The sequence below is a fragment of the Leopardus geoffroyi genome, chromosome B1, assembly GCF_018350155.1.
Source record: "Leopardus geoffroyi isolate Oge1 chromosome B1, O.geoffroyi_Oge1_pat1.0, whole genome shotgun sequence".
Taxonomy (NCBI): domain Eukaryota; kingdom Metazoa; phylum Chordata; class Mammalia; order Carnivora; family Felidae; genus Leopardus; species Leopardus geoffroyi.
Window position 1 is genome coordinate 103,566,529 of NC_059327.1, and position 10,370 is coordinate 103,576,898.

General features: G+C 34.1%; 1 long non-coding RNA gene across 1 annotated transcript; it reads left to right on the forward strand.

Annotated features, from left to right (window-relative positions):
* The first annotated feature begins 4,872 nt into the window (after window positions 1-4,872).
* Window positions 4,873-8,908, forward strand: LOC123593176. Its single transcript, XR_006710168.1, has 2 exons — window positions 4,873-6,276; window positions 7,898-8,908. It is a non-coding gene; the product is annotated as an uncharacterized LOC123593176 (long non-coding RNA).
* Window positions 8,909-10,370: the final 1,462 nt, after the last annotated feature.

Sequence of the window (10,370 nt, forward strand, 5' to 3'; positions counted from 1 at the left end):
TCCTAAAATATATAAACTGTAGGTGAGTGATTGCTGATCCTGGGCCATAGCTTTAGATTAATCTTCCTGCAGAAAAATCTGCCCTTTACCCTGCGGAGAAACACCATTTCTCCCTTCCATTTAAAGACAGTACATTTCAAAATAATAGGAAACCTTCTTAACAGTAAGATGTAGAGCTTTATTAAATTTGATTTATTATTTTTCACTATAATTATTTTATTAACATGTTGTCCAGAGTGCCCTCAGCCTTTTCCTACTATAGGCCATGGTCAGTGGCAAGTTGTTCAGAGACCTACTGCAGGAAGTAAGCCAGAATCATTAACAAATCTCACTGTGTCACAGATAAAATTTGCCCTTGAATATCAACTGTTTCAACTTTCATATTAGCTATAGTGATTTTGATTACCTTAGTCCCCATCCTGAAACATGTTTGAAGACTAATTTCACTATTTCTTTACTATTTCAGTACAACTGCCAAATTTGATCAAACAAAATGCACAAAAATCCAGAAAAATAAATTTCATTGTTGAGCAATTGCATCTTAAGGGGGTACCACCAATTCCGAAACTACCACAAGCACCCAGTGAAACCTGGAAACTCCCCACAACATGAAGTAACTAATCCACACCCAGGCTGTGGAGTGGTGCATGTGCTCTGGATGTATTTTTCCACAAGATCCAACATTGATACAAGGTTGCAAAACACAACAATTTTGTTTTCTTTTTTTTCCCCCAGTTTTATTTAGAAATAATTGACAAATATCACCGTGTAAGTTTAAGACATACAGCTTGATGGTTTGAAATGATAATCAATAGGTTCAGCTAGCATCATCTTCTCATAGAAATAAATGAAAAGAAACTAAAGAAAAAAGGGGGAAAAAACCCTTTTCTCCTTGTAGTAAAAACTCCTTGAATTTACTCTCTTAACTTTCCTATATATGATACAGCAGTGTTAAGTATAGTCATCATGTTGTACTTATTTATCTTATAACTGGAAATTTGTACCTACAGATCACCTTTCTCCAATTTCCCCACCCCACATGGTCCACCCCAGATAACCACAAGTCTGATACCTTTTTCTATTATTAGTTTGAATTTTTTTTTCTTTTAGAGTCCACATGTATGTGAAAACATACAGTATTTGTCTTTCTCTGTGTGATTTATTTCATTTAGCATAATGTCTTCAAGTTCCATCCATGTTTCACAAATGATAGGATTTACTAATTTTTTTATGGCTGAATGATATTCTATTCTATTCTATTCTATTCTATTCTATTCTATTCTATTCTATTCTTATATTGTATATTGTATTCTAAGATATATACCACATCTTTGTTCATTCATCCATTGATGGGCACTTAAGTTGCTTCTGTGTCTTATCTATTGTGATTAATGCTGTTATGAACATAGGGGTGCAGATATCTTTTTCAGTTAGTGTTTTCATTATCTTTGGATGCATTCCCAGAAGAGGAATTGGCTGGATCATATGGTAGTTCTGTTTTTAACTTTTTGAGGATTATCCTTACTGTTTTCCATATGGCTGTACCAATTTACAATCCCACCAGCTGTGCCCAAGGGTTTCTTTTTCTCCATGCATGCCAGCATTTGTTATCTCTTGTCTTTTTCATGATGGCCATTCTAACAGGTGTGAAGTGATATCTCAGTGTGGCTTTAATTTGCATTTCCCATATTACTGATGATGTTGAGCATCTTTTCATGAACCTATTGGCCTTTTCTGTATCTTCTTTGGAGAAATATCTATTCATGTCCTTTGCCTGCATTTTAATGGGATTAATTCGTTTTCTTTTCTTCTATCTTTTCTTTATTCTCCTTTTCTTTTTCTGCTATTGAGTTGTATGAGTTCTTTATAGATCTTGGGTATTAACCTCTTATTAGATATATAGTTTGCAAATATTTTTTTCCCATTCCATAGGTTGTCTTTTTACTTTGTTGAGGGTTTCTTTTGCTGTGAAAAAGTTTTTAGTTTGCTGCAGTCCCACTTGTTTATTTTTTATTTTGTTTCTTGTGATTTAGGTATCCAAAAAATCATTACTAAGACCTATGTCAAGGAGTTTGTTTTTATTCCTATGTTTTCTTCTAGGAGTTTCATGATTTCAGGTTTTACATTTAAGTCTTTAATCTATGTTGAGTGAATTTTTGTGAGTGGTGCAAGATAAGGGTCCAGTTTCATTCTTTTACATTCTTTACATTCTTTTACACCCTTTTCCAATTAGCCCCACACCATTTATTGAAGACTGTTTTTCCTCCATTGAGTACTCTTAGCTCCCTTGTAAAATATTAGTTGACCATAGATGCTCACCTGGGCTCTTGACTCTTTTCTCAATGTGTCTGTTTTTATGCCAGTACTACACTGTTTTGATGACTTCAACTTTATAGTATAGCTTGAAATCAGAAAATATGATACATCTTGCTCTGTTCTTTTTTCTCAGGATTTCTTTGGTTATTTGGGTTCTTTTGTGGTTCCATACAAATTTTGGGAGGGTTTTTTCTACTTCTGTAAAATATGCCATTGAAATCCTGATAGGGATTTTATTGAATATATAGATGACTTTTGGTAATATTGACATTTTAACAATAGTAATTCTTCCAATCCATTAACATGGCATACCTTTCTATTTATTCGTGTCTTTGTCAATTTCTTTCATCAATGTCTTGCAGTTTTCAGAGTAGACAACGTTCATCTACATAACTAAATTTATTTCTAAGTATTCTTTTGTTTTTGATGCTCTTGTAAAGGGGATCAACTTCTTCACTTCTTTTTCAGAAATTTCGTTGTCAGTGAATAGAGACAGTACTGATTTTGCATGTTAATTTTGTATCCGGCAACATCACTGAATTTATTGATTAGACCTAACAGTTTTTGGTTGAGTCTTTAGGATTTTCTTTGTATAAAATTATGTCATATGAAAATAGAGACAATTTTACTCTTTCTTTCCAATTCTGATACCTTTCTTTCTTTCTTTTTTATTTTTTTCCCTAATTGTTCTAGCTGGGACTTCCAGTCCCATGTTGAATAGGAGTGGTGAGAATGGGCACCCTTGTCTTATTCCTGATCTGAGAGGGAAAGATTTCAAACTTCTACCTTTGAGTATTATATTATCTGTGAGGTTGTCATACATGGCTTTTATTATGCTGAGACATGTTCCTTCTGTGCCTAATTTGTTAAGAGTTTTTAGCATGAATGGATGTTGAATTTTATCAAATGTTTTTTCTGCGTCTATTGAGATGATTATATAATTATTTTCTTTAATTCTATTAATGTGATGTATTACACTGATTTACTCGTATATATTGAACCATGCTTGCACCCCCAAAACAACTTAATCATGAAGTAGGAGCCCCTTAATGTACTGCTGAATTCAGTTGGCTAGTATTCTATTGAACTTTTTAATACTTTTTATCGTCTCTCGGAATATTGGCCTATAGTTTTCTTTTCTTTTCTAGTAGTGTTTTGTTCCGGTTTTAGTATCAGGATAACATTAGCCATGTAATATGATTTTGGGAGTGTTCCCTCCTCTGAGATTTTTTGGAAGAGTATGAGAAAGATTGGTGTTAAATTTTTAAATGTTGGGAAAATTCATCCGTGAAGCCATTTGTTCCTGGGCTTTTCTTTGTCGAGAGATTTTTTATTACTGATTTAATCTCCTTACTAGTAATTGGTCTATTCATAATTTTTATTGCTTCCTTATTAAGTCTTGATAGGTTGTATGTTTCTAAGAATTTTTCAGTTTCTTTTAAGTTGTTCCATTTTCTTGCATATAATTGTTCATAATAGCCTCTTATGATACTTTATATTTCTGTGGTATCCGTTGTAATGTCTCCTTTCTCATATAATTCTGCTAATTTTCATCCTTGCTGTTTTTTCCTTGATTAGTCTAGCTAAGGGTCTTTCACTTTTGTTTATCTTTTCAAAGAACCAATTGTTAGTTTTGTTAATCTTTTGTGTTGTTTTTTTCATTCTTTATTTCATTTATTTATGCCCTAATATTTATTATTTTCTTTTTTGTAACTATGGGCTTAGTTTGTTCTTTTTTTTTTTTCTAGCTCATTAAGGTTTAGAGTCAGGTGTTTTATTTGGGCTCTTTCTTGTTTCTTAAATTGCTATGAACTTCCCTCTTAGAACTGTTTTTATGGCATCCTGCAAGTTCTGGTATGTTGTGTTTCCATTTTTGCTTACTCAAACGTTTACAATTTCTTATTTATTTATGTATTTATGTATGTATGTATGTGTGTATTTATTTATTTATTTATTTATTTATATTTCATTTCACCTTGAATTTCTTCTTTGATCTATTGGTTGTTCAGGAGAGTGTTGTTTAACTTCCATGTGTTTGGGATTTTCCAGTTTTCCTCTTTTTATTAATTTCTAGTTTATGCCATTGTGACCAGAAAAAAATATTTAGTATGATATCAATCTTTTTGAATTTTTTAAGACTTTTTTTGTGTCTTAACATATGGTCTATCCTAGATCATGTTCCATGTGTACTTAGAACAATGTGTATTCTACTTTTGTTGGATAGAATGTTTTATATATACTTGTTAGGTCCATTTGGTTCATAATGTTGTTCAAATCTGTTTTTTTCTTATGGATTCTCTGCCTGGATGACCTATCCGTTTTTGAGAATGGAGTATTAATGTCCCCAACTATTGTGTTACTGTTTTTTTTTTAACTGTTAGTTTTTGCTATATATATTTAGCTGCTCCAATGTTGGGCACATAAATATTTACAATTGTTATATCTTATTGATGTACTGACAATTTTATCATTATATAGTGACCATCTTTGTCTCTTTTTATCATTTTTAAAGTCTATTTTGTTTCAGTATAGCTACCCCTGCTGTTTTTTGTTATTATTGTTATTACAATTTGCTTGAAATGTCGTTTTCCATTCCTTTACTCTCAGTCTATGTTTTTATGCTCTATTTTGTGGCAAGGCGCTGTTCAAACTCTGAGGATAGGGATGGGGGCAGGAGGGTAAGGTATGTGCCATTTTTTTTGACAAGAGTTTTACAGGGTTTACTGGCTGGTTTGTTCTTCCTAAGTGAGGCTATAGGGTGGTCTCCATGGTTGCCTGGATTTTTCTGATCAGGTTTATTGGATGGTCAGGACTGGGTTATTATATTCAGTAGTGCATGGAGCCATTCATTAGATTCCTTTTCCAGGCAGGGAACAGGATAGGACCCATGGCCTGTACAGCTCATTATCTGGGGACTCAAACCAGGCCAAAATGTTTACTGAATTCCCTGGTCAAGTGAGACCACCAATTTTGTTCTGCAGATGGGAGAAACCTTGGGCTATGCTCTACGGGCTGTGAAGCTTCCTTTGTGCTCAGGTTAGGCTTCCCGATTGGACAGGTTGAAGGCTGTATTCAGTGATGAACTGGGCTAGTTTCCCTGCCTCATCATAGAAGGAAAAGCAGCTCTAAAACCAATAAAGCTCTTTGTTTTCTTAATTCAAACCGACCTGCATCCCAAGTTCCCTGATTGAACAGGCCCATTAGTTTTGTTCTGCAAACTATCAGCTGAAGCATAATATATTTATTTATTTTTTATAAACCTTCCATTTTCCAACAAGAATTTAGGTGACTTACAAGGGATTTTATTTGTGAAAATGTTTGATGGAAGTTAATTAAGAGTATTAAGTGACTGGAAGTCTCAAAAATCCCGGAGTAGATAATTATTCCCCATGCATCATCTGCTGGGTAATATGGGATTTCTCTTGTTTATAAAAGATAAAAATAAAAAAAAGGCTGCATTCTAAAAGGTTTCACATTAGAGAAAAACTTCCATTTTTCTCCTTCATGTATCAGTTTTTAATTTCCACTAATGTTTTTATATTATTTGGTCAATTAGCTGTCAGAATTTTTTAGAGGTAAAGAAAGCTACATGTTTCTGATTCTGATGGGTACTGGATTCAATGTTACATGCAAATAAGTTTGAGCTAATAGATCTTTGCATTTTACACATTGCTGAAGAGCATAGAATGTAATTAGGTCTCCCTTTTATATGGTTGCAGCTTGTCCCTTTACTAAATCAATTGTCTTTGCTACTCACTTAATGTCATTTTCTCTACTGTCTTCAGTGTTTCTTTCCAACCTAGAGTGAGACTTTTACTCTAGCTTTGATGAAATACAAGAAGTGGAACTTGTTGGTCAAAACGCTGGACAAAACAGATGGAGAAGCAAAGAAGTATGTGACATAAGACATGCAGAAATTTGGATCTCTCCAATTAATCATGGTTCACAGCTGACAAAAAGGTGACAATAATTGATGTAACCCTTTGAGAAACAATCTGGAACTTCAGCACCATGGGAAATCTTGTTCAGCTTTGCTCAGCTACTACTGAATTAATGTGTGTTACAAATTGCTACTCAGAGGGGCACTTCATAAAGTCAGAGTTTCTGGAACAAATTCCACACCATGAGGCATCCCAGAAATCATTCATTTTTCTTCTGGCTTCTCACCACTCAGTGTTGTGTCACCTACTGTAACAAGCACAGTCCACAGATAAAAGATGAGAGTACCAATTTATCTGCAGTGCATTTTGCCAATGTAGGTAGTCTCCATAACTCACTTTGATTCCTAGGAGGGTTATATGTTGTTAGCTTGAAATGTCTAAACTAGTTGTCTGTTTGGTAAAATGCATGCTATATGCATGCCCTTTACTGGCTCTGCAGCTATAGGATGTGTACCGCCCAATATTTTACATGTAGCTTCAGTGTAAGTGACTTCCCCTCAAAAGATGATGTAACTATTTGACCAGGCATTTTTCTTCTTATAAAAGATGGGAGCTTACACAATGGCAATACTTCCAAGTTCCACACCTGAATAAGACAGTGTGATACAGATCTCCAGAGCAGGCACAAATGTAAAAAACTGGAACCACTGGAGTTGTAAGAATATATTATGATTTTTATTCATAGTTGATTCTTAACTAGAAAAAGAAAAAGCCTCGTTATTTTGCAATATAAACATAGACACTCGTCTCCTTACTGACTCCATATACTAGAAGGTCACATGTCACACAAAGCAAATGAGGTGAGAGTTCCACAATGTGGAAAGACTGATTGTGATATTCTCATTCACTCAGTGCATTCAGCAGCTCACCAGGCATTGCAGTTAAACAGACTGATGGATTGTCATCTTGTTATGATCACTGTATTTCACAAAATAAACAGATGCTTTAAAAAAAATTTCTTTAAGTAAATTGTGGTTTACCAATAATACCAATAATGCAAGTAGAAGCAACCAAGAAGGAGCTAGTAATACTGATAACTGTGCCTACTATCATCTCTTTGCAGACCACATTACAAGATAAGAACAATGATTATCTAATTAGATCTTCTGAGATAATAGTCAAAGTAATTTGAAATTGTCAAGGAGACTACTTGAAATCAGAAATTTTTCATCTCTTATCATTAATTATAGTTAATAGATTAAAGGTCAGATACCGCATTTCAAATTTAACTCTTTAAGATTCATAGTTGTATATATTTTATAAGGTATTTAATAGTATAGTAGGATATGCATGTTTTTGGTGAAGGAATGTATATTTATTGAGGATATGTATTCCAAAATTTTAGAGATCAACTGCATATTCAAATATAAGCATTTTTTTAGTATTCCAAATAAATAAAGTGTATTCAAGTATGAAGGATTGGTGAGATTTTAAGTGTTCAAAGTATTTAGCTCTAAACTTATATTTATTTCAATAACAATTCAAACTTAACTTCAGTAATCACATGTGTTTTCTTTTTTTTCCATCTTGAAAACCTAAAAGGCTATATAAATAGCCAATAAGAGCCTTAATAAAATTCAAAAAGGTATATTCACAGGCAGTGGGTCTTAACATTAACTTAATAATTTGTTTCAAATTAGAGATAAACTCCCAAGTTCCATGCAGAAACCTCATACTATCTTCAAACCAAAATCAAACCAAAAATTATACCAACTGAATATTAAAGCCAAGACTTTTTTCATTGTGAACTTGGGTGACTAAATCTAAGAATGGACTGATAAACATTGCTGAGTGGTACACATTGGATGAAATCATTACCCTACCATCATCACTAAGAAATGACAATGCTGTCACCTGCAAGCAGGCCATGAAATGATGGTGAGTAATCACTGTAACCTCTCTCTCCTGGGTACTTTATATGTGCTAAAGTTCATTTTACCCTCACATCAGATGATGAAGTGACCACTTTATACACCTTTTACAGATAGGAAAGCTGAGGTTTAAAGTGTTAAATCGATTTCACAAATTACTGAGCTGACAAATGTAAGCTCTGATATCGGAATCCATACCAGAAATTTGGTTCTATGAGAATCAGGAGCATATTCTCTGAACATGAAATTCAGAGACACAAATATTTCTTAAATATGATAAAGAGTTTAGAAGAATTTGGTCTGTTAAATATTGGAATGGGGTGCCTCTAGGGGATTGTTTCTTTCTTTCTGGAGATAATAATGGAGTGGTTGGGTAATTTATATTCAGTGATTTTACAGAGAGGGATTCAGATGTTGGATAGGGCTTGAGAGTATGTTTTTTTCATTGTCTTCACTCTATGATCCATGATTTTATCCCATGAAACATTTCCTGATGTTTTAAGTTTTCTGAGGTCAAGGGGGATTGTGTTTACTATTATTATGCTTATTATTGTCTTCACTGACACCAGTCATCATTTTTAAGACAAGCCCAAAAGGGTAAGACTTTAAATTATTATGTCTTTGCTAATGTACAATTTAAAGGGACGTTTATTTGCTATATAATTTTGAGGAAAAGGTCAATTGTTTCTTTCTTTTTGAGGAACTAGTTACTGCCATGAAATTGGTAAATTGGTAATATTTGTATCTATAGAAGGTAAATAAATTTTTCAAGGGATTAAATGTGATTCTGAGCTGTATCATTACAATAAGCTCGTGCAAATGTAGGCACTTTTTTCAAGTGATGAAGATGTGGTTGTCATATTAAAAATAATTAAACCAGTTTTTTGTAAGCACATTTATATATAACAATATGGATTTATTATACATAATGAATACAGAGAGATAGATAATATGTATGCACACACATTGAAACATGACATATATGCCTTTATCAAATAATAAGGATTGAAAACTATCTTTTAAGAACTTTGAATGTCCTGAAATTTTACTCTACTTACAAGATAACAAATTAGCCTACTGCTGACAGAAGACCCGAGATTCCTGGGTCAGAGACAAGACAGTCTGTTACTCATAGCAATAGCCAGAGTATCATCATGTTTGCACCAATTCCCCCAAGTCATATGGGACATTGTGAAGAAGACCAGGTAATACCTGCATATGCACCTATTTGAGTATGAAAAAAGGAACCTTGAGCTTAGATAACCAAGTCTTTTATAATGGACGGTAAGTCTGCCTGCTTTAACTCCAGAGGGAGACACTGATTTTATTATACTGGATAGTAATCAAACCTGCCCTTTCCTCTGGAGGCAACATGATTTCTCTCTTCCAAGGCTGTTTGCTAAGCTAACACCCTTGAAAAGATACTCCTGAACAAAGGGAGTTAGTGCCTGTTTCTAAGACATGCAGAAATGCAGGAAACTCATGGAGAATTGTCTCCTAACACCACCAGAAATATTTATTGTCAGCATTTGGCTTGAAAAGGGGCACATGGCACAGCGTTTGTGAAAATCATCTGGCCTTTGATCCCATAATAGCCAAACAGAACATTAAGACATGTTGAACGTATGGACTTTTCCCATCATATTTCCTGGAAAGCACATGTTTCCTATTCAGGGGTCACTCTGACACATTTGGTCCTAGAGACCATCTCAACTAGACTTGTGTCTGCATCACTTGCTGCCTGAGAAGTGCTCTGCCAATCTGCCCTCTGGGGCCCCACAGAAGGGTGAGTAATGGAGCATTAAATACTAACAATCTGGCTATCACAAGGACTTAATCTATTTAAGCCCCACAGGGATCTGGGCGAACATCAAAATAAGCACACCAAATGTGACTTCCATTGACTCCTTAGGCAGAAGAGCCTAAAACACCAGTGAGAGCATATGAGATTCGGATTGTTTGTCTTATAAACGGCATATTAAGACATCTTCCTCTAAGGCAGCAACATGGGAGAGTCAATGCCACACTACCCATCAGGTTGCCATGAATTCTCTTAAGGCATCAGCAAACAGAGGCCTAAATGGAAATAAAGTTTGAACAGTCTGGGTTCAATGAATTTATCTAGGACTTTACAAACACAGATCCAGAATAAAAGTATTTTTAATTTCAGCTTACAATGTACTCTTGTGATGTTTTTAAAAATACTATTTTACTCTTAATTAGATGTTTTTGTGGTAGTTGG